Raw genomic sequence first — 26,375 nt, 5'->3', positions numbered from 1 at the left:
TGGGTTTGCCTGGGTGGGTGTGTGTGTCCACCCGGTCAATGGCAGCCCGTCAGGGTGATCAGGATGCCCTGAAGCCTGAAAGACTCGCCCAGGTGTCTGCCAGAAGGAGGAAAGGCAAGGGGTGTGGGAAACCCACCCCAGAAGTTCCCATGATCCGGAAAGAGGCTGAACCTCAGCGGGATGCCCTTGAGCCTGCAGGGGAACAGGTGGCTGAAATGGGGGAGGTTCCTCAGCTGACTCAGTGGCAGCAGAAAGGGTGATCCACAAGGGAAGCATTCTGTGAGGCAGAGAAAACATGCCCTACTCTGGAGGGTTTGTGGCAGCAGGCTACAGGCCAGGGGTCTGGCAATGTGTCTGGTTCACACTTGATTTATTGGGAGGATGGCCTCCTATATAGCGAGCCTAAGGTTGCTGAGCCTGGGGCAGCCCATGTGCTGGTGGTACCCCAGTGCTTCCGAGCCTTCCTTCTGGGTTTGGTTCATGTTGTGCTCTAGCTGGACATTTGGGCCAGGACAAGACCTTTAAGAGCCTTTTCATCCACTTTTACTGGCCCAAAATGCGCAGACATTCAGATGCACACTATAGGTCTCGCCAAACTTGTCAGGCAAGTGGCAAGAGTAGGGAGAAATGTAAGTTTTCCCTCCAGCCTTTTCCTGTTGTAAGCACCCCTTTTGAAAGGGTTGGTATCGACATTGTGGGGCCTCTGGATCCCAAGTCGGCCATGGCCAACAGATTTATCTTGGTCTTGGTGGACCATGCCACCAGATACCTAGAAGCCTTTTCTTTTAAATCAATCACTGCCCCTGTGGTGGGAAGTGTATTGATGGGGGGTTTTACCCACATGGGGTTCCCCCAAGGAGGTGGTATCTGATAGGAGTACCAACTTCATATCTACATATAAGAAGTCTCTGTGGAAGGAGTGTGGGGTAACCTACAAGTTTCCCACTCCTTACCACCCCCAAGGAAATAGTCTGGTCGAGAGATTTAACTGCACCTTGAAGCGCATGATCATGGGCCTGTCAGAGCGCTTGAGACATAAATGGGACGCTTGCTCTTGCCATGCTTTCTGTTCACCAACAGGGAGGTGCCACAAAAGGGTCTTGGATTTAGCCCTTTTGAATTGCTGTATGGCCGCCCTATGAGGGGACCTTTGATTCTGGTTAGGGAAAGCTTGGAGAAGGCCGCCAGTAAGCCCCCCAGGATGCGTTTAGTTACATGCTGTTTTTTAGGAACCAGACTGCCTGCTTTAGTAAGCTCGCTCAAGAGAAGCTAAAAGAAGGCCAGAACAATATGAAACTGTGGTATGACCAGAATGCCACTCTGGTTGAGTTTCATCCTGGACAAAAAGTGTGGATGATGGCCCCAGTGGAGCCTCACACTCTCCAAGATAAGTGGAATAGGCCTTTTGAGGTGGTGGAGCACAAGAGTGATGTCACCTATCTGGTAAACTTGTGGACTCCCAGGAACCCTTTCAGGGTCCTACATGTGAACAGCCTCAAGCCTCACTTTGAGAGGACAGACGTGACTATGATCTTGACAACAGCTGAGGAGCTAAAGGAAGAGAGTGAGCCTCTTCCAGACCTCCTTTCTGCCAAAGAGAAAGATGGTTCAGTGGAGGGTGTGAACCTCTGCCCTCACTGACTCTAGAACAACAAAGGGACTGTCTCTTTTCTTTGATCCCAGGGGTGCAGCACCTCTGTAAAGTGTTGGAGGCCCTGCAGAAGGCAGGCCTCACTATTAAGGCAAGTAAGTGCCAAATAGGGCAGGGTTTTGTGGTGTGCTTGGGACACCAGATGGGGAGTGGCCAGGTGGCACCCCTACAGCCAAAGATTGATACCATTCTGGCTTGGGAGCCTCCCAAGACCCAGGCTGAGGTGAGAGCCTTTTTAGGTCTCACAGGCTACTTAATACAGGAGGTTTGTTAAGGGGTATGGCACCATTGCTGCTCCCTTAACAGAGTTAACGTCCAAAAAGCAACCCAAAAAGGTGATCTGTACCAACGCTTGCCAGACAGCTTTTGATGCCCTGAAGGGAGCCATGTTCATGGCACCTGTGCTGAAGGCCCCCTGACTTCTCACAAGAATTTGTCGTGCAGGCTGATGCTTCAGTGCATGGTGTGGGAGCAGTATTGTCACAGCTAAATGAAGAGGGACTAGACCAGCCTGTATCCTTCATTAGTAGGAAGTAACTTCCCAGGAACATAGGTGAGTGCAATTGAGTGTGAAGCTTTTGCTGTGGTCTGGGCTCTGAAGAAGCTAAGACCCTACTTGTTTGGGACTCACTTCCAAGTTCAGAATGACCACAGTCCCCTCAGATGGTTAATGCAGATGAGTGTTGAGAACCCAAAACTGTTGAGGTGGTCTATCTCCCTGCAGGGAATGGACTTTATGGTGGAACACCACCCTGGAACAGAACACGCCAATGCTGATGGTCTGTTTAGATTCTTCTGCTTTAGTGAAGAGTACTCCTATTAGGCTGGTTAGTTCTCCCCACTTTCAGCTGGGGGGGGACACATGTTAGAAATGGAATCCTTGGTGTGGTTGCCACTGTCGTTTTTGCATCTGCTTCCCATGTTTTGACTGTGTGCTGGACTCTGTTTTTGCTGTTCTTGGTACTCTGGGCACTTTACCACTGCTGACCAGTGCTAAAGTGCAAGTGCGCCCTGTGTAAATTGTATGTGTATTTTGCTTTTCCATGATTGGCATATTTGATGTACTAGAAAGTCCCTAGTAAAGTGTAATAGAGGTGTCCAGGGCTTGTAAATCAAATGCTACTAGTGGGCCTGAAGGACTGATTTTGCCACCCACACCAGTAGCCCTGTACACATAGCTCAGCCCTGTCACTGCAGTGTCTGTGTATGCAGTTTTAAACTGTTAATTTGACCTGGCAAGTGGATCCACTTGCCAGGTCCAAATCTTCCCTTTTTATACATGTATGGCACTCCTAAGGTAGGCCATACGTAGCCCCATGGCAGGGTACAGTGTATATCAAAGCATGGACATGTACTGATATGTTTTACATGTACTGAGAGTGAAATACTGCCAAATTCTGTTTTCAGTGTTGCAAGGCCTGTCTCTCTCATAGGTTAACATGGGGCTGCCTTTAAATATCTTTTAAGTGCAGTTTCCCTTTGGGAACAAATTGAGATTTGGAGTTTGGGGTCTCTGAACTCACAATTTAAAAATACATCTTTTGGTAAAGTTGGTTTTTAAACTGCCAGTTTGAAAATGCCACTTTTAGAAAGTGGGCATTTTCTTTCCTAAATCTTTCTGTGACTCTGCCTGCTTGTGTATTCCCTGTCTGGGTCAGACTGACAGTTAGGCTGTTTGTGAATCTCCATTAAACAGTGACACGAATGGAGCTGGGGTGTAAACTGAATATCCTGATGGGCCACCAGGGCTAGATTGGAGGGAAGAGCGGTCACTTACACCTGAATGGGCTGTGCTGACCTCACACAACCCCCTGTTGTGAGTCTGGAGCCAGGCTGTTCAAGGCAGGATCTTGTGGACAACAGAGACTTTCCTTTGAAGTGTGCCTACTTCAAAGGCAGAAAGGGGTACAAGTAGTGGACCCAAAACCCCAGATTGTCAGATTACTTTGGATTCAAGAACCACCTTTCCCAAGGAGATGTGAGTTGAAAAGCTGGGGGAGGAGTACTGCCCCTTTGTCTGTGGCTGTGCTTTGCTGGGTTGGACTGCAGTTGCTGCTTCTGCCTGAAAGAGGACAGAGACTGGACTGCACAGTCTGGGTGAAGAACTAGTGCAGGCTCCCAGTTCCCAGCTGAGTGGCATTTCAGCCTGCTCAGACCAATTACAGGCTTCACTCATGCTGGGTAACAGGATAAAAGAAGCATCTGGATTGAGTGGGGAAAGAAGACACAGAGCTGCACCAAGGCAACAAGGAACACTGAGGAGGCATGCACAGGTAAGTGTTTTTTTTAAATCATTTTTATTCCCACTCCCCGCATGACCCACCTGTGTGATCCCTCCGTGTGGCCCCCGTGCAACCACTGCACAGTCCCACACACCACTGCGTGACCTCCCTTTGCTTAACCTCCACCCCACTGAACGTTATTGCCGCAGCCGCTGCTGGAGCTATGCACCAAGTTTTAAGTTTGTGGGAAAGGTGATGGTGTGACCATGTATTATATGAGATAAAGTACCAGCTGGCATACATGATAAGCATATTGCAAGTCTCCTTGGTGTTCCATAGCCATATAAAGGAACTTGGCCTTCAGCCTTGTTCCTTTATAAGGTTATTGAACTCCTTGATGACTTGAAATAACTTTATTATGTACAGCAGAAGCTGCTCTATCCACTATATCTAGTACCCTCAACAATCTACATTGCTTTTAGACTTTAGTATCATGGACCTTTCCTCTTTAGTTAGATTAAGGTCAGGTTTTTCTGGTGCCAGAGCTAAGTCATTATAGGGAGTCTCTCATGATGATCAAACAATAGCAAAAAGAGGGGGGGCTAAACAAATAGTGGGAGGTTTGGAAACAGCGTCCTGGTCCTGTGTATACTACCCCCAACTAACGTATAAATCAAAAATATATACACAGTTCCATCACAAAACGTATGTAACCATAAATCACAGGTCTCTGGGAGTCAAAATATTTGAAGCAAAAGCCCTCACTCACCGTTCAGTGACATGCTTCATCATAGGGCTGTGCTCCTTGTCAGGCCGGCGCTGCAATGCCTGACGGGCCCCATGGGGGGACTCTTTGCTGGAGATCTTTTGCAAATGATAACAAGCCGGTCAAAACGAGTGCTGATCAAGGATTGGTATGGAAAAAAGGAAAAGCAGTTAAAAATGACTAGAGGTAAAACGTAATTTAATAAGATGTCTGACCTCTGACATGATTAAAAACAGGAGTTGGGGAGAGAATGGAACAATGTCTAAACCCTCAAAAAAAGAAAACCAAAGGAAATGTTCTTGGTAGTGACTAAGGGGGTCATTCCTATATTGGCGGGCGTCAAGCGGGAACCGCCGAATGACCGCACCGCGGTCAAAAGACCGCGGCGGCCATTCTGGCTTTCCCGCTGGGCCGGCAGGCGACCGCCAGAAGGCCGCCCGCCGGCTCAGCGGGAAACCCCCTTCTACGAGGATGCCGGCTCTGAATGGAGCCGGCGGAGTCGAAGGGGTGCGACGGGTGCAGTGGCACCCGTCGCGATTTTCAGTGTCTGCAAAGCAGACACTGAAAATCTTTATGGGGCCCTGTTAGGGGGCCCCTGCACTGCCCATGCCAGTGGCATTGGCAGTGCAGGGGCCCCAGGGGCCACACGACACCCGTTAACGCCATCCTCTTCCTGGCGGTGAAAACTGCCAGGAACAGGATGGCGGTGAGGGTGTCGGAATCCCCATGGCGGCGCTGCAAGCAGCGCCGCCATGGAGGATTCCCTGGGCCAGGGGTAAACCGGCGGGAAACCGCTGCTTGCCCTTTTCTGACCGCGGCTTTACCGCCACGGTCAGAATGGCCATGGAAGCACCGCCAGCCTGTTGGCGGTGCTTCCGTCATTTTAGACCTGGCGGTCGCCGACCGCCAGGGTTAGAATGACCCCCTAAGTCTCTCAATATAGAGATTAGTGAAAGTAGACCCAGGATCCCCTGTACTACTCATGCATCTTGGTCAACATGTTTCTCGCTAATTAGTCAAAAGATGATCTGGTGCAATTCTTCAGGACCGAAAAACCTACCTAATCCTTAAATACTTAATAGCCCATAATAGGGAATATATAATTAGCAGGAACCTGGAAAATGGGACAAAAGGCATAGATTATAAATAAATACCAAAACATTCATGATGTGCACAGAGTCAACATTAAGCAACCGAACACTCGTGAGAACTCTCTTCAGTGAAGTGCACGGAAAGCTAGTGGCAAAAAATACAGTAAGGTAGATATGCCACAGTGCTTACCCTCCATATATTAGAGGATGGGCCCCCTCTGGAAAAGCACCAAGCTTGCGTGGTCCGACACGGTCTAAGTATGTATAGATGTAGAAAAAGGAATCAAATAGTTAACCAGTGACCATAATATTAATTATCAGTTGTGTAATGAACATACAGCCGAGAGTCATGCATCCACATAGAATAAAAGATGCAATCTAATTTGTTTCATTAAACAGATGTATATATAACTCAAGTTAGGAGATATCAGCCAAATGTGAATATTTAGATGTCTGTAACTCAGCAAAACAAAAGATACATATATATATTTCCATTAGTATAGTAGTCCTATCTACTGTAATCCGGTATGTGCACTACATAGCTCAAAATCTAGCAGAGAGAAGGAACATGCGGCGAGATTAAAACATGTTTGTCCATTGTTAATCAAAACTTTTTATTCACCCATCCATAATGGAGAAAGAGGATATGTGTTCGGGCCATGTGGTAGGCTGCCTCCATGGCAGAACAAAAGTTAACAATAACTAGTGTTTCAGTCAGGTACCATAAGTTAAAAACACAGAATAGCAAAACACGCAGAAGCACCGCCCTCGGCTTAACATCTGCAGCTCAGACGGCAAAAAGTTTCAAGCTGTAGAAACCACGGGATGCGGTCCAGAGAGAGCGCATAACGCGCTTGAAAAACCGGCTGGGTCCGAGTAGCGGGACCTGTAATGGTATAGACTCCAAGGTCGTGAAAGGGCTCACAAAAAAGAAAAGCAACACAGAGAGGGAAATAAAGGGGGAATATTAGCACTTACTTGTGGGATTACCACGGGTAGCGGCACCACCTACATCTCCTCAATGCTCCCGATACAATGGAAGTTCGATTGAGGGTGGAGCCTTAAGAATGAAGAGAAACCACAGAAAGAGAGAAAGGACTCTCAAAAAAGGACTCTCATTAGGAGATGCCCAATAGGTAAACTCTAAAAAAGGACCAAATGTCTAAAGCTGTGTAATGCAGTTAAGGTACTGAGAGCGAGGAAAGACTCTCGCAAAAAGAGGACCTAATGAAGAAATAAGTGAAAAACTGAGGGGGAACAACAACCCCTCTTGGAAAATCATGAAAAAAGGTAATCAATAAAACCAGGAGGGCTCAAATAGAGAAATACAAGATATATTCAAATGGAACAGAGATATGTGATATTTTTAAACATAGAAGCAGTGTAAAAACACTGTACTAGCAAATCAAAAAATACCATAGTCAGGCAAAGTGTAGACAAATAGGAGACAGAGCCAGAAGAGACAAATCTGATAAAAATAGAAACATAACACAAGAGAGGGTATATATCTATCTGTGGATAAGATTGGTCCATGAAATCTCGTCGTTGAGCCCAATTAGGTGTGTTTTCAACCTGTAAACTCAACGCTGTTCCTTCTCAAATAGCCTGCTGGTACAGTCTCTGTTGTCATTGACAGTTTCCAGTATGACCCAACTAAGGTCACTGGGGGTATGATGTTTTTCAATGTAGTGATTAGTCAATTTCGTAGAGGACCGTTTACACATAATAGTGCTCCGATGTTCATTTATTCGTACCTTAGCCATTCTTGTAGTCATGCCTATGTATCTCAAATCACAAGGGCAGGTAATCATATATGTACAGTTTTTCGTATGGCAGTTGGTGTGCGGTCTTAATTGCCATTTCTTGGGCTCGCCCAGGTCCAATTCTTGCGTAATAGTAGTCAGAGGGCAAACATTACATCCTCCACATGGGTGATGCCCTCTAACCATCAACCATTGTCTAGTGTTTGTGGAATTGGAAAACCTTCTTGGTGCCGGTCTGGTGTGAACCACTAGGTTCCTGATGTTCTGTGTTCTCTTAAAGGCAAATAGAGGATGTTCCAGAGATTCCCCAGCACTATTAAGAATCGGCCAATGTCTCTGCACGATTTTTTTGATCTGGTTACTTAGAGGAGTAAATGTAGTCACGTAAGTGAGTATTGATTGTTGATCACGTGTACTGTTAGTTAAAAGAGTCTCTCTAGGGATGTTAATAGCTCTTTTCTTAGCCCGTCTGATACTGGCGACAGGATTTTACGTTCTTGTAATTTGCAACACAAAGCCTCCGCCTGTGTGTGAAAATCAGCTGTTTCAGAGAAATTACGTCTAATTCTTCAGAATTGCCAAAAAGGGAGATTGCTTTGCAAGGCTTTAGGGGGGTGACTGTCATAAAGTAAAATGCTGTTCCTATCTGTGGGTTTGCCGAACACAGAGGAGTGTAGGAGACCATCTCTAAGTGTGATTCGTAAGTCAAGGAAGGAAACCTCCTTGTTTGAAGTGTTAGCGCTAAAGCGAAGGTGGACGTCTAAAGTGTTAACCCAGTTGGTGAAAGCATTTGCTTGTTCTGCACCACCTTTCCAAATCACCAGAATATCATCTATATAGCATCGCCACAATCTAATGTTGGAAAAAAAGGGTTGCGTAGGAGTAAGTATATGGCGTTGTTCAAAGGTGTACATGTACAAGCAGGCAAGACTAAGCGCAAAGGTACTACCCATGGAGGTACCTTGTATTTGATGATAGAGTTGCTCTTCAAATTGGAAAAAGTTTTCTTTAAGGGCCAAACTTGCACACTGCATAATAAAACTGATAGGAGTGTTGTGGGTCCACGTGGTAGACTGAAGTATCTCTTCCACTGCAGTAAGGGTCGCCTCCTGTGGTACATTGGTATATAATGCCTCCACATCAAGGCATATCAACATGTCAGTAGTACCTGTTTTATTGATGTCTTCTAGTAAGATCAAAGTGTCTTTTAGGAAGGTAGAAGTCTTTTCAACAATTGGTTGAAAAAAGAAATCACAAAATTTATAGAGAGGCTCCAGCAGAGATCCTATCCCTGACACAATAGGGCGACCTGGTTGGGGTGTGCCCTTGTGAATCTTAGGAAGACAATAAAAATAGGGTACCCTAGGTTTTTTTGTAGCCAAAAACTACACTTCATGTTAGATAATTCAACCAGCTGACTCTGCTTCAGTTATCATCCCACGAATTGTGCGTTGTAAACGAGGAGTGGGGTTGGTGGATATGCTTTCATAGTGTACGTTGTCACTAAGAAGTCTAAGGCACTCTTGTCTGTTGAACATCATATCAAGCACTACAATTGCACCCCCTTTATCCGCAGGCTTGATGGTGATAGCTGAGTTCTGGGATAAGGAGTGGATAGCTGCCCTTTCCAATTTAGATGTACTCTGAAAGGGATGAGGGGATTTTAAATGCTGTACTTCATGACGCACCGCCTTCTCAAAGGTGAGTACTTCTATGGGGACCGAGGTAGGAGGAGGCATAAAGGTAGAGGGATTTCTCAGATTAGTTTCGCCTCTTGAATCAGGTAGTGGGCGATCTTTGAAGAAAAAATGTAGCCTGACCTTCCGGAATAAGGTTGTCATCTCGCAATTCAGTCGAAACTGATCTTCCTTGGGGGTTGGTACAAAACCTAGTCCTTTCTCAAGAACTGCCATCTCAGATGGTGAGAGAGGAGTATTTGAAAGATTAACAACTAAGGTTTCTTTTGAGTTACCACACTGCGGCTCCTGGTGATCATTTTTTCCATACCAATCCTTGATCAGCATTCGTTTTGACTGGCTTGTTATCATTTGCAAAAGATCTCCGGCAAAGAGCCCCCCATGGGATCCGTCAGGCATTGCAGCGCTGGCCTGATGAGGAGCACAGCCCTATGATGAAGCATGTCACCGAACGGTGAGTGAGGGCTTTTACTTCAAATATTTTGACTCCCAGAGACCTGTGATTTATGGTTACATACCTTTTGCGATGAAACTGAGTCTCTCATGATGTCCTAGGCTCTTCAGGAAAGAGGCCTTTGGTTGGGTTAGGCATGTCCATGTCATGTTGATGCAGATAAGTCTCTATCACCTGAGGTCCTATTCTGAGTTTACTATAATCTGTACAGCATCTGAGGTTTAATCCACTTTGCCAACACATATGATGTTTAAAAAAGGTACAAACTATGGTTACAGGAGAAGTTAGTTTCAAACATCTCCCAGGTAGGGGTGAGTGAAGAATTCTGCTCCACCGTTGGAGTTTGCAGATCTTTCCCCACTCTGCGTGGAGTTTAGAAAAACTCCATGAAGTGTCACGGAGCGGAGCTTTTTCTCTTTCTCGCGCTCACCAACGTTAAGTTGGTGAGTGCGAGTGAGATCTCTAGGCTGGTGAGAGACATTTCGGAATGCAAGCGATAACATTAGGCCTCGACCGCTCGTGATGAGTAAGATGCCGCTCACGTTGAGGAAGCTTCCACTCAAGTAGAAAATGTACTCGAGTGGCAAGAATAAGTTAGCACCCTCTGGCGCTCCGCCTGATACCGTTCGCGCTGATTTTACAGCACAGGAGAAACTCCTGCACTGAAAATCAGTGCAAACAGTGTGCCTTACTCAAACTCTGCTGCTCGCGGAACTCCGCTTAGCACAGCAGAGTTTTTTTAGCACTTCACAGAGTCCTGTGTAGCAGGACTCCACGAACTCCACCCAAGCCTACTCCCAAGGAAGTCTGACCAAAGTTTTCCTAACTCATAAATTTATGCTCAAATTCGAGTTCTATTTGAAAGATGTTGAGAATCCAATGGTAGAGGTCCAATATGTTCAGGGTTGGTGTTTTACCTCTTACATGTATTACCTCTAACTTTGGCACTCCATACAGCCATACAAATCAATGCTACAATTGTTCCAATTGTTTAGAGGAAGCAATGCACTTTTTGTTCTTCTGCTCAATGTATGTCATCCCACAGTCCAAATGCTCCATCGTCTGGTAAGAAACACGGTTATTCACAAGAGGTCGGCGCTCGATCTAGTTAAAGCAGATAACCTATGGCGCTTTCAGATCTTGTTATTTGATAGTCACCTCGATAGCAGACGTTTTGTAGACCAGTGATCAATATTTTATCAAAAAATGCTGATTGTGCATGATCTTCTTGAAATATTGTTGTACATTTTTTATTGTGTTTTAACACAGTTTTATGGTTTGCAACCTTAAATAAAAGTATTTCTTACTTACTACAGCGGAAACCAAGGGCAATAAGCTGGCATTAAACAGTTCAGCTGGGTTGCAAGAGGAAACCTGTTTGTCGAGTCCCTACTATCATGGTATTATCTTTTAGCGTAGATAGACTGGAAGTGGATATTCACAAATGTGGGACAGAGCGTAGTGTGCATTGGAGAGCTGGTGTGTGGATAGTTTTCACAAGTCTTCTACTGTACACAAGTTAGTGCCTGCAGTGGGCATCTCATAGGCTTGTGCTGTCTCTTTTCCCATCATAGCCAGGCATGCTCCATTTGTGAACGCACTCATGGTCTTAGGGATCTTTCTTGCTTTACTTGGTCTGGAAGAGTTTGTAAGGTTTCGTCTGTTAATAAGAGCCAGCAAGAAGAGTTCAGCCTTGGAAGTCTGTGTTCCTGCCACACTCTGACAATTTGATTTTTTTTTCCTGGAAATTGGGTGGGAGGAGCGTCCGCAGGTCCATGACAAGCCGTCAAAGAACCCACATAGAAAAGCGACTGCGTGCAAGATAATAAAAGGCTGATTGAAATACACTGCATGTGCTTTCCTTTTGGCATCAAAACTGATGCCAAAATTAGCGAGTCTGCGCTCGAAAGACTGGACTTCGATAGATCAGCCTTCTCGGTGTCACATCTGAGCTACGCCTGAACTGTTTTTCCGATCCCCAGTAACGCTTTCCCTTTAAAAGTATGTCATACCCCAGAAACAGTCCAGGGAATTTAGAAAACATTCATAATGGCTTTTTATGTGATTGAATATATATACACTCTCAGAAAATCCGTTTCTCCTCCTCTCTGGCAGGGAAAGCGCATACCAGTAGCAAGTGTCACGGCTGCATTGACGTCACTGAATAATTCTCTGGTGTTTTTTTGCTCTGGCCTCCCAAATCTGACTGTCTCCCAGGAAAGAGCCAACATACCGTGGTTATAAGGAGATATATTTAAAAAAAAACAGGAATGGTAGGGAGAAAATGTTCTGTGAATGTTAGTCTGTGTTTTTGTAACTTTCTCGGCACCCTGCTAACACATCTTCCACCTGTGCAGACACATACATCTGTTCAAGTAAGTGTTTAAGTGGTATATTGTTGAAGATGCTTTGGCCACATTCGTCAAACGTATTATTTCCCTTTACTCCAGTCTGACTTGATGATATTATTTCATTTTATATTTATATAAAACTTAAGTAAAGATGGAGAAAACTAAAGATCACCTTTCATTGTTAACTGTAAAATAATATTAATGATATCTGACCAAAAAAATCGCACTGATGGATAATTTGGCTGATTAGTAAATATTTGCAAAATTGGTTTGGTTGTCACCATAAAATAATACAAAGTGAAAATGTATTATTTAAAAACACAGCTCTTCGGGCTAAACACCTAAAATATCTTTTGTAGACTCCAATCTGATCGCCTCCCTGAAAACAAAGTCTTATCCCACACAAATTGTTCTAGATCAAATCATCCTTTGAGACTCAAAAGTATGACAGGTAGAAAGGTATATAATATCCCAATCTAATTTCTGTGCTCTTGTGCATGGAGTTGCTTTTGCTCCATGCAATAGTGGCCACCTCGGTGCACTAAAATACAATGCACTGTCCCAAATGTGATGGTATGCCACTTTCACTCTCCAATGTTACCCATATATGCTACATGCCTCAGTGCACTCCTCTTTTACTGAGTATGCTCTCGCCATATTGTACTGTATGGTCATTCCGCACATATCTATGTTCAAATACACTTGTACACTTCATGTCGAAGCACACTGTCACGTTAGAGTGCATCTCCTGGCAGAGCTGCATTTTGAGATGGCATATTTTCCTCCATATGTCATTGTGTCACGCTCCACCCATGCCCCATTGCACACATAGGGCCTCATTACGACCCTGGCGGCCAGCATTAAGCTGGTGGTAACAACGCCAACAGGCTGGTGGTGTTCCGCCAGCTATTATGACCATGGCGCAATAGCCACGGCCATATCGCCGGCCCCTCCAACATAGCGCAAGCACCGCTGCCCTGGGGATTATGAGTCCCCGACCGCCAGCCTGGCCACGTGGGATAAACACCACCATGGAAAGGCTGGCGGTAAGGGGGACTTGGGGCCCCCAGGTATAGCCCCGTCGCGCATTTAACTTCCTGAATTTCAGGCAGTGAAATGTGCGACGGGTGCTACTGCACCCGCTGCACATCAGCATTGCCGCCAGCTCTATTATGAGCCGGCAGCAAAGTTGATGTGACTTTTCCGCTGGGCTAGCGGACGGTTACACAGATAGCGTCCGCTGGCCCAGCGGAAAAGTCATAATAGGGAGCCAGGAATACCGCCGGCACTGGCAGTATTCTGGCACCCGCAGCCTCGGTGTTTTTTTTTAAATACTGCCGAGGTTGTAATGAGGGCCATATTGCTTTGCACTGTCATCTTTATTCTCTGGTGGTTGCAGGTGATGGGCACCAACGCTCATTTTTCAGGACCAAGACATTTTTTTCATAACCAGACTCTGATCAAGAGCATGGTAGAGAAAGGCAGAAAACAAAGAAAAAAGGAGGATGAGAAAGATAGGACAACAATAACAAATGGAGACAGTAGGGATGAAAAAATAACCTAAAAGAGTGACATAAAGAGGTAGTATATAAAGGGTAGTGAAAGAAAAAGGTAAGAGATGTCTCACTCTCCACTCCCTCTGATCCACTCAAAGCTTATATTATGGGTATTGTGATCATGGTTGCAATGCAATACAAGCAGCAAGAGCCTTCACAAGATTCCCCTTGGAATTTTCAATGGCGCAGGCAGTGGAGGAACATTAGAAAGCCCCCTCAAACTTTGGTGTGGAGGTATGACACTGAGGAACCAGCTTAAAGAACTAGGCTGAGAATATACAGAATACTGTTAGTGTACTAGTTAAAGGCCAGAGTGAATGCTGTCAGGATGTAAAAGAGCCAACAACTCAGAAGAAGCAGTCTGTGATGATGTCAAGGTCATCTCAGGCTCCTTCCTTAACTTCTATCAACAGCTGTACTCCAAAGAAAAAGTAAACAATTATCTCTGGCAGCTGTTTCCCAATAACTCAATGAACATTTTAGCTACTGTATCCCTAGAGACTAGTGTGAAGTATTAAGTAAGCCTATCACAACCAAGGAAGTCCTTGCAGAAATTTCTAGGTTCAAATCAAGGAAGTCTATGAGCCTAGTCAGCTTCACAGCAAACATTTAGCTATATTGTGCCATGATTGCTCCAGTCTTCCATTTGCAATTCAACTACATTGGTGAGACAGAAACACTTACAGATACAATTTGCATGGTGGCAGTGTTAATTAACGCTACACGTAGTAAAGGACCTGCACAGTTTGTTTGTACAGACCTATATCTCTCCTAAATATGGATATAAAGCTACTTACCCGAATGTTTGCAGCTAGGATGGGGACCCTTCTCCCCAAGGTAAACAAAGCAGACGGGTCAAACTTTATTCTGGGCCATTCGTGCGGAGGTAAGAACATACAAAGTAAATGGCGCAATGACCTTTCTATATTGTCAGATGCTAAATAGGAGTTTAACGGGGTGAATTGGACAGAGATTAGAACTGGGATTTTGCTTCCATAGACAGACTGTGACAGGCTACCAGACTCCCAGACCATGAGTCAGAGTGAACAATACATCATCACATCCTATTGTAATTGAGATGGGTACCTGGCAGGGCTGTGTCCTATTGCCACACATCTTGGCATTTACGTTCAAATCCTTTGCAAGCTCACTCAAATGCAGGGCAGACATAGATTAGACAGACATTAATTGAGCCAGTAATTATTGACAAGGGCACTTTCAAGCTAATAATGTTTGCAGGTGACTTATTGCTTTCTTTAACAGGTGCCCTGTTCTTGGTCCCTCTGGTACTGGAGAAGTTGCAATTATTTTGGGGGCTCTCCAATTTTAAAGTCAAATTCACTAAATCAGAGTCACTTTTTTTTTAGCTCTCCATCTCAAGTGGAACATCACCATCAACTATAAAATGTTTGTTGTTATGTTCTATAGCCCCTCTCTGGCTAGGTGGTTGTAAGCAATGCTTTATGTAGTTGAACATGACAGAAATACAGTAAAACATAAGAGCAATCATCCATCACCTAATACATTCAATATTCTCTCAAAAATAATTGTGCAATTTTATCATCTTACGCAGACTGTCAAATGTACCTCCAGCAATCCCTAATGTTATCCTTGAAGGAAGTTTTTGTAGAGAGGGACTACACAAACATAGATGGATTTAGCTCTCTCTTTAATGCATCCACCATGCACAGCCACAGATAACACTTCGCCATCTTCTCACCAACTGATCTCCAGTCGTCAAGAAGTATGTTCCATATGATGCCTATAACATTCTAAAAACTACATCATAGTTAAAGGTATGAGCATTGAAAATACATAGCCCACAACACTTTCCTCCCCCAACAATAAACAGACAAGAGTGAATACTATTTATATATTAGGCAAGGCAGTTATTATAAACATAAATCTAAATGGATGAAAAATTAACTTACTAATACTACTACAGTACATAAACAAAAAACAACTGTAGAACTAATGGAAAGTGTGTACAGACTAACAGTATGATGACTTCTCATCTAACTGATCAACCCACTACGTAATCCTTCAGGTAAGTGGGACCTCTCTCAACTTTTGCACCAACTCGGGGTAAGTTCACTAATGACTTATGTTAATTGTTTGTTCCAGACGTTGATACTTCACGTTCTTTACATTCTTGATCTTTCTGCAAAGTAGCTTTTGCCAATTGTGACATACTCCACATCTCTCCATTCTCCAAAATCACTACATTCTTTTTGACTCCAGTTATCAGGAAGGTTCCTTGAAGCTTAGATTCACCCTTGGCAAACCACTTTGGTATTTTCACAAACACAGAATCTCCAACTTTCCAAACTTTGTGAATAGCACCGTGTTTGTCATTATAGCACTTCTTGAATCTATTTTGATGTGTAATTCTATCACCCTTATTGTCCACCATTTTTTACTTCTTCTATCCCAACCACATGGGATTAAGGTTGGACCCAGCCACCCGTCCCTTTAAACATTGGGAAGGAGAAATCTTTGTGACACTGTTGGGAGTAGTGTGATGTGCCCACAATTTCTCTCTCAACATTTTCCTAAGAGATCTTTTAGTTCTTACAGCAGCTTGAGCACAGTCTCTGACTAGGCTATTAATTTTCTCCACTAATCTGTTTGCCTGGGGAGCATACAATGCAGTGTGATAATGTTCAATGGACAGTTCACTAAAAATGTCCTTCATTTCATTAGAGACGAACTGAACTCCGTTGTCTGTGATGATTGTTTAGGGATTCCCCCACATGCAAATACATCCCTCAAGAATTCCAGTACACTTTCAGTAGTTATGGAATTGATGCAGCAAGCAGTTACCCATTTGGACGTATAGTCCACTAGAACAAATACAGACCTTTTATTGACAATTTGAAAGGGCCCACAATGTCTAAACCAGGTTTGCACCAAGGTTCTTCTGGCACTTCTACAGGTGATAGTGGTGCCGTCCTCACCACCTTGGATTTTCTATTAGTACACAGCAGACAGTCTCTCACCAAGGCTTCCGTTTGTCTGTCTAAACCAGGCCACCAGTAACTCTCCCTTGCTCTCACTTTGGTGAGGTTTCTGCCCAGAGGGTCATCATGAGCCAGATTCATAATCTTGTTTCTCAATCCACCAGATGGAACTATCTGGTCCCTCCTAAACAACCCATCATCAATGATACTCAATTCCTCCTTTACTCTCAAAAAAGTTTTCTCTTCCTCAGAAGTTTTCTAACTCGCAGGCCATCCTTCCACTACATAGTTCTTCACTTGAGCCCAAGCCATATTTTTGCTGCATTCCTCACTACATTTTGCCTCATTCATAGCTAATTAATTCACCCACAGGATAGGAATGTCTATTTCAGATAATACTTGTTCTTCCAAAGCAGGTCTAGAAAGACAGTCAGCTGCAACATTGCAAATTCCTGGAAGATACTCAACTTTAAAATTATGCACTCTCCACCCATCCCTTGATTCTAGGACTAGCCCTCTCAGAACCCTTGCATGTAAACACCCAAACCAAAGGGTGTGGTCAGATCTTAATATAAAAGGCAGACCCCAAAGAAAAAACTTGAAATGATGGATGGCCCAAATACATGCAAGTGCCTCACGCTCAATGACAGAGTATCTCTCTTCTGCTCCTCTGAGAGAGCGTGAGGCAAGTGCTATGATGTTCTCTTCACCATCCACAATTTGGACCAGTACTGCTCCCAACCCCTTCAGACTGGCATCAGTGGTCAAACTTGTTTTTCCTTTTTCATTGAAATGTCCTAAACTTGTCATACTGCCAATTTCCAATTTGACCTTGTTAAAAGCCTCTTCAAATTCATTTGACTAGTCAAACTGTTCCCCCTTCTTCAATAGTACTCTTAAAGGCATCACAATACTGGCAAAATTCTGGACAAATTTGGAATAGTATTCAGCTAATCCAAAAATGAACTAACCCCTTCTTTGTCAACAGGTGCTGGTGCTTTGACAATAGACTCTGTCAAACCCACTTTTGGTTATATGCCTTCTCCTGAAATAGTGACCCCTAGGTATGATGTCGCACCCACTCTGAATTTGCATTTCTCATGTTTCAATGTGAGACCACTGTGTTTTAATTGCTTCAAAAACTGTTTTAGGCTGGTATCCTAGCTTATTCCGTCTTTCCCAAAAACAAGAATATCATCCTGAAAGAACAAAACATTACTAATTCCTTTTAGAACCTTTTTCATTAGTCTTTGAAAACAAGTGGCTGCCGAAGCTAAGCCAAAAGGCATTCTCTTGAATCTGTAGGCTCCCAATGGTGTCACAAATGATGTGAGGTGATGAGATTCCTCATGCAATTTCACCTTGTGGGAGGCTGTGGAAAAATTCCATAACACTAAACATATTAGCTCCATTAAGAATGGACAGCATCTCTGTTAGGTTTGGAAGGAGCTGACAATCTACCCAAGTACACTGGTTCAGATCCCTGAGGTCAATGCACATTCTCAGTTTGGACCCATTATCCTTGGGGACTAGAACCACAGGGGCTAACCACTCTGATGACTCAATCTCTTCCACCGCATCTAACACTATTAACCTGTCCAATTCATCCTTTAATGGAGCCATTTTAAGATTAGGAACCTTCCACACCTTATGAACAACTGACTTAGCATTGCTTTTGAGAATTATCTTATGTTCGAAGTTTTTCAGCAGCCCAAGACCTTCCTGAAATACCTTAGGAAATCCCCGTACTTTGTCTTCATCTTCACCATAATTCTCTATGAGCATTACTTGGTCAGTGGCATTAGGGTTGAGTGTAATTCCTAAATTCTTTTGGTGTCTCCACCCCAACAAGTTATTACCCCATTTAGCCACATAAACCTTTCCAACTATTTCACGACCTTTGAACTTAATGTTCATTGTGATGTAGCCTAACAGGTCAATTCTGATGCCACCATATCCCACAGGAGAGATGCCAGGGCAAGCAATTTTATTTTGTCTTGACAAACAATGGTTTCCCAGTTTTTATCACTATTCAATGTAAACGGGGAACCAGAATCAGCCAGGACAGTGATTTCCTTTCCATCAACTGTTATTTGGCATTCTGGCATCACCACGCGACCTCTGTCCACTTCTCCATCAATTAGGTTCACTCTTGCTTTTTTCATTTATGATACACTCAAAATGGCTTGTTGGTGCACATCTATGCTTTGTACTTTAACATTTTTGCACACTCATGCTAGATGTCCTTTCCTACCACAAACCCGGCAGTTTAAGTTTCTTGCAAAGCAGTTGGGACTGTTGGAGAAGTGATTGGAATTTCCACATCTATAGCACCATTTTATATTGGTACTGTCTTTGGTATCTCTACTAGTATCTCCTTTGCTTTTAGTATTGGTCCAATTTCCTTTGGAATCAGTATGGCCTACTTTGTATACTTATGTGTTCGCTTCATCATCCTCCTCACAGTTTACATTAAGGTGAGCCACTCTTTCCATTGTGGTATTTAGTTTCTCTCTCATTTCTTTGACCCATCCTGTTGTGTGCTCCATTCCTTCTGCTATACCCATGGCATCTTTCTGTGATGGGTTTTTTATAAGTAGTTTTTCCTGTACACAGGGATTATTTGAGCAACATACCCATTGGTCTCTTATTGAGGACCGAGTAAGGTCCCCAAACTCACACGTGTGTGCCAAACATTTTACTGATGCAATATAATTCCCAACTTTTTCAGTCTTGTTCTGAACTCTTGTGAAGAATTTATGTCTCTCCATAACTATGTTAATTCTTGGTCCGAAATATTTCTCCAACATGGCCATGACATTTCATATATACCCCTATACTTTACCTCAGCATTTTCTACAGGTAACTCATCCAAACCTTTGTAACCGTTACAACTTTCAATACCAAGGTTATGCAGTAAAACACCTTGTTTCCTTGCCGGAGAACATTTTTCTCCCTAGTAGCGATTAAATAGGAATCAAATAGTTTTTTTCTATTTCTTCCAAGGTAAGATGGGGTCATCTGCCTCAGAGAGGAATTGTGGAGGTGGAAGCATAAGTCCTGCTGCAATACTTAACAATAGAGTGGCAAAAATAATTAATTAATAAAACAAGGAATTAACATAAATACTTAACACAACTAATTAACATGATTGACTAAAATAATAACTCCTGAGTGTCACTTCCATCCTCTGTTGCTGTGCCTTGTAGCGCTTTGCACTTCCAATGTTGTGTAAAAATGATGTGTAACTTGAAATAGTGTTGAGAAACAACACATTCAACCCAATGTTTAGCACGTTTCCAACTTGTTGTGTAGCATTTTGTTCATAAGTAGGGTGCCTTGCTTAAAAATTACAAGAGCATAAACACTCCCTTCCTGAATTGCATCTCTATCCTTCCAAAGGTAACATCATATATAACTTGTGCTGAGTAGAACGTGTCTGCCCTTCCCAGCACGTCTGATCGTTACGTCATCAAAGAGGCCCTCGAACGCAAGTGCATGCTCCTTTCCTTGATGTCACCAGCATCATTGTTCCAGGATCCAGCAGCTACCACAGGCAACATACCTTGCTAACAAACCAGGCCTAGAGGTAGGGACTCAGTTTAAGACACGTGCCACGGCACTAACAGGTACACATGTACATAATAAATAACCTTCTTACCATTTCCTTAAAGATGTCCGCTGCTGCTCACTCTCCGTTAGAAAGGGTTTGAACTTCCCCATTAACCGTAGGCCTAGGATTATTCTACCACAGCAACCCGGGTTTGAAGTGGATGCTTACAAATCCTCAACAGTGTTGTAGAGAGAGACTACACGAACACTGATTAATTTAACTCTCTCCTTAATACATTCGCCATGTACAGCAACAGATGACACTTCACCCTCTTCTTACCAACTGATCTCCAGTTGTCAAACAGTACGTTCATTATTATGCCTATAACATTCTAAAGACTACATCATAGTAAAAGGGATAAGCATTGAGGATACATAGCCCCCAACTGAAATGTACATAGAAACCTACTTCACAAGGGGCCTGATGTACACATTACTTTTTTGCAGTCCCAAATTCTGTGATTTGCTAAATTACAAGGTTTGCATGCTCAAAAAAACTTTTTATGTACTAATCCTATTTTGCAGCTCAGTAACAGGATACATAATTGCAAATCAGGTTTAGAAAGCCATAATGATTTGCTATTTGGAAGAGGTGGGGTTTGGGGGTGTTCCTTCAAAACAGAAATTCATTACGGTGTGCATCAATGTTTTGTAAGTAAAATCCAGTCTCAAAACAATGAAAAGTTACCCATGTCTGATGCAGGGTGATAACACATTTACCAAAAGGTAAGTGTCCTCTTGAGATCTATTATCTTTTGTTCATATAGAACAAGTGTTTGTTGGGGAGCAAGCTCTCAAACACACTTAAAAACAATCTTTTTAAATGCAAATGTTGACTTTATTTAAATGCTATTTGCTGACCCAGCAAGCCACCATCCCTGTGATGGCATCCAATCATACTGAGTTGCAATTTACTACCTACGTCGTGATTATTGATGAGGTAAGTCAGATTGCAACCCTCTATGATTCAGAATTTCGTGAACTGACCTGTTAGTAGGTCGGTTTGTATAATTGATTTTCATTCTCAAAAAGTTTGTGCACAATTGGCATTCACTTTTTTTCTAAAGGGAAATTTCATACATCAGGCCATAGGTTATTTCCCATCCTATTTGAAAATCTTCTATACTAGACCAATTCTCAAAAAAGGAAACACTCCACACCTAGAGGAGGCGAAATGGCCTAATAGCCAGGGCTGCCAACTTTGGAACTGAAGAACTAGGTTTAAGTACTGGCATCTGCTCAACATCCTGTGATTCTGGGTAAATCACTATAGGCCTGATTTATATTCTGGTGTAGGGGTTACTCTACCACAACAGTGACAGATATCCTGTCCTCCAAAATCTAAATCCCATTGTTTTCTATGGTATTTAGATTTTGGCGGATGGGATATCCATCACCGTTGTGACAAAGTAACCTCTCCACTGAGATCTAAATCAGGCCCTCAATCTGCCCATGCCTTAAAAAAAGTGAAGTTGAACTTGTTTAAAGTAATCCGATGCTCATCTAAAGCCCTCTAATGCCTTTGGGCCAAGTTTTCTCTTTATAAAAACTGTAAAATGAATAGATAGATAAATAAATAAAATAAGTAAAAAAAATAGCTTCAAACAAAGGCAACACCATTTCAGCCAAACACCCTACATTGGCTAGTGTACTAATCAGTTTGGCAAGCACATTAGCGCCCAACATAGGGAAAGAAAGTGCTATCAAAATATTACAGTACTATAATTTGCTTGAATCTACTAATGTCACAATTGCAGAGAAAATGAAAAAGAATATTTAATATCTGGGTCAACAAAACAAACATGACATCAAACGTTTGAGAAATTAGCTTTTCGGGATTGTAATTCCCATAATGTTCACCAAATATGGCAGTTATATTTTCTGGCAGATGAACAAAGCCTTCATTACAAGTGACCCATAACAGCATTCCCCTATTCAAAGCAGGTGGTAAGTGGGAGCGGAAAATGACCTGGTACGTCAGAGCGGAATAGAGTTTCACATGTAGTTTTAGAGTGAAAAGCTCAGAGTGGAATAGAGTTGTACATGTGGTTTTTGAGTTAGAAATACCAAGTCAGCATGTTATTTCTCATGGTTGACCAAATAACTTGTGAATGAATATAGGTTACAACATAAAATGCAAACAGCACGTATCACACACAACAAAGACTACACTTACCACACATTTTCATTCACAATAATGGCATTCATCAATACATCATAAAACACAACCACACCTCACATAACTCAATATATGATGTAAATACAATCAAACATATACACACACACATATATATATATTTATATATATATATATATCTTTTTTAAACATATACACTGCCCATGAATACTACACATCCCTAAACTCTAAAATATTTGTACTACCCCTCAAATTATCTTTCCCCAGTAAGACAACCACCCTTTATAACACCCTAAGCACTATCTATCCCTGATTCCTAAACACTCCTTTCTTACTCTATTCATTACATATCCCTGGACCTTAATATACAGTTGCTCCAATGTACAGTGTCCATCTCTGAAACATGGACACCCCTTACGAGCTCTCAACTATACCCATCCCTGAAACCTTAAAATTCCTTACTATCCATATATACTACCATTCTATGAACCCAAAACTATTTCTTACCCCTATACATTACCCAGCCTGAACCCTGAAAACCATTTCTACCCTATGCAATACCCATTCATGAGCACTTCAGCCTAATATTATTATCCCTGTACACCATCCATTCCTGATCCAAAAAACCCTTACTTCCCCTGAACTCTAAAACCCCTTCCCACCCCCATTCATCATGATCAATCATGCACCCATCTTAAATTTAAATATTATTTTGTAAATTAACTAATTGTAACTTACTTTGTTTTACTGGTAAATGTGTTCTTGTACCATGTGTGCTAATAGAAATTAATTTCAGAGCCACTGTGACAAAATCAATTTTAACTGATTTTACCTCCATTGGGACCTCAAAAGTCATGCTTGTTTTTTTTTAAAACTACACTGTTGCAGTATTTCCATGGTTGTACAAGGACACAATTATTTCTGTTCTATGTTGTTCATATTTTTTCTAGCCTACAGTTGCCGCACACATTCAATCAAGCACCCTACTTTGTGCCATATCTTCTAGGTATACAGACATAGAAGTAGTTATTTCGCTATTTGAAATTAGCTTCTTGTTTGATCCAGCATTAATGGCCTTTTCCTAAATGCCCCCTCTAATTCTTTTGGGACCAGGACTTACCAGCCATTATGTGGTGTTTCAGCTGGAGACATTACAGCTTACTTCTCTATGTGAACACTAAAGGAAACAACATCTTCTTTTTAGGTCTATACTTACATTTAGGGCCTTTCAGCTGCCTCTTTTTATTCATTGGTCTATTATTGTGTCATTCACATTTTGCTTCGGCCCACAACAGCATCTAGCATTCAACAGTGGGTCGTCGTATTTAAGACCCTGGTTAACTTCACTTTAGTGAACACATTTTATCCTCTCCCAAGGAGCACATTCGCACACAAGCTAGTTCCCTTCAGGGCCAGTGTTTTTTATTTTAATTTATAATTACTTTAGTGCTGCCTTTTTAGAGTCTGATGCTATTGCAGGGCACTTCTGTTTCATGTTCTATCTTTATCAGATCCATTCTCGTGCCAATGCCATTGTAAATTCGTTTGGAGTGTTTTGCTTTGCTGAGTACTGCTATTTCACAGTTTCTTTCTTTCATTCTCTTTCCTCCTTTCTTTCATTCCTTCTCTTTCCTTCACTTTATCTTCTTTCTTCTTTCTTTCTCTCGTTCTTTCATTCTTTCTCTCTCTCTCTTTCTTTCTTTCTTTCTCAAATGCAAACTGATTGACTTTTTCAGGTCTCTGTTAGCCAGGACCTTTTTGATTTTACTAATATTATGTGTATAACATGGTTACTTATAGGGTTTTCAGCAAGACTTCATCCATTAGTCTATTGTTGGTGTCATTGAGTTTTTTCTTCCGCCCACTCCAGCATGCAGTAAGGGGCAATGTATCAGCCCACTTCAGCCACCGGCTACCTTCACTATGAATTACAGCATCCTACCTTTCAGAAAGTAACACACAAAGTAGTTCCCTTCAGTGCCAGGGAACATTAGGATAATGTGTGGCTTTTAGGCAGACTAAAAAACTTGTTTGCCTGCAGCAAATGATTGTTTGGATTGATTGGGGCCTTGCATATTCCCAGACAATAAAGTTTCCCTAGTTGGCAAGACAGCGTTTGTCTCATTCTAATGCTGATAAAGGCAGGTGGCTGGTGATATCTTAACAATGCTAAGGGTTAGCAGAATGGGACAATGTGTCAAGCAATCTGAAAGGTCGGCCTGAGACATTGCCACCAACCTTAAAGTACCCAGGACTAAGTTTATTTTAACTACTGATAGGGTTCAGCTTACTTCACATTATAATACTGATAAAAGCAGGTTGTATGTGATCTCTAAACAATTCTAAACAATTCTAAGGTTTAGGAGCTAGTGCCCATGCATCAGGAAGGCTAATGTGAGACATTGCTATCAGCCTTAAAGTAATGGGGTAGTGCCAATGTTTCCGGTTGGGAGGGCTTGATGTACTTCACATTCTAATGCCAATAAAGTTAGGTTGCAGCCCATATCGTGGCAATGGGAAGAGTGGGCAGGAGCGGGTAAAGTGTCCATGAACCAGGAAGGCTAGCCCAGGATATTACAATTGACATTGAAGTAGAAGCGGTTAGTTTAATTTCTCTAAGAATTGCCTAGAATGCCAAGGCCCGAGTTTTAATATGAACAAGGCAGGCAAAGACTCCCCTGTCTCTTGGCAGATGTGAGCTGCAACCTCTTATAATACTCAATGAACACATTTTTCTGGCAGAAGTCAGCATTTAGAGAAGATTAATTGGAAATGTTGGTTGGAGGTGAGAGTAGAGATAATGGGGGCGAAGTAGGAGAGTGGGAATACTCCATGCAGAAAAGATCAGAATGAAATATAAATGTATATAAATGTATAGAAAAATATAAAAGGTGCTTCTCCAAAGTTTCACAGGTCAGTGAAAAATTGGCTTAATATTTAACACACTGAGAACTACAAAATCTTTACCAAGCTACTGTTCTGGCCAAAAATATGAAGTAGGGTCAGTCTCCATTCACCACATGGTCCCTTTCTACTCTGAATGTCATTCACTACTAATGAAAGGGAGGTTGTCCAGGAGGAACTATTGGAGGGACAGCAGGATGACTCCTCATGTAATCTATAATAACTAAGGGGGTCATTACAACCTTGGCGGTCTTTGACTACCAGGGCTGTTTTGGAGGAAGCACCGCACACAGGCTGGCAGTGCTTCCAGGGGGGGACCGGCGGTTTCCCGCCAATTTTGTCCAGGCGGGAGTAATCCTCCAGGGCAGGGCAGCGCTGCTTGCAGCACTGCCCAGGGGATTATGAGTCCCCCTCCCGCCAGCCTTTTCATGGCGGTAAGAACCACCATGAAAAGGCTGGCGGAAAGGGGAGTCGCGGGGCCAGTGCAGGGGCCCCCTGCCACGGCCCCATGCAGCTTTTCACTGTCTGCTGTGCAGACAGTGAAAAGCGTGACAGGTGCAACTGCACCCGTCGCACAGCCGCACACCGCCGGCTCCATTTGGAGCCGGCTCCTGTGTTGCGGCCGAGATCTCCGCTGGCCCGGCGGGCGGAAACCAGGTTTTCCGCCCGCTGGCCCAGCGGGGATCTCATTATGGCCACGGCATGAGTGCGGCCCGCCAAGGTTGTAATGACCCCCTAAGTGCTTATGGTGTCCAAGAAAAGAAAAGGACACGAGCAGGGGGTAAGAAGGGCTGGACGACTGTCTCTTGTAATGTCAAGGCAGCAGCGTTTCGTCTCTCATCATTGTATGTATAGAGTGTATTAAGAGTATGTATAGAGTGTATTAAGAGTATGTATAGAGTGTATGTATTAAGAGTAGGGTCTTAATCAGGACTCAACTAGGGCTCACCTGGGTGGTGCTCAGCCATCTTTCAGAGAACTTTAGGAGGCCTTTATGAGCATGAGAGGGTTTTGGGGCACACATAGAAATGATGGCTTCCTACAGCCTAGCAGGAGTAGGTGGAAGCTGAGCCCTTTAAAAATTGTGTTGCTTCTGCTCTAGTTGGCAGTCTTGATTGTGTATTCACGTCCTTCCTTGTTCATGAAGTGCACCTGGACACCGTTAGGCAGTTCCCCTGCCTTTCTTAAATGTACGTGGATATTGCTCATGT

The sequence above is a fragment of the Pleurodeles waltl genome, chromosome 12, assembly GCF_031143425.1.
Source record: "Pleurodeles waltl isolate 20211129_DDA chromosome 12, aPleWal1.hap1.20221129, whole genome shotgun sequence".
Classification (NCBI taxonomy): Eukaryota; Metazoa; Chordata; class Amphibia; order Caudata; family Salamandridae; genus Pleurodeles; species Pleurodeles waltl.
The sequence above is the reverse complement of the archived record's forward strand: the minus strand, read 5'-3'. Positions refer to the sequence as shown.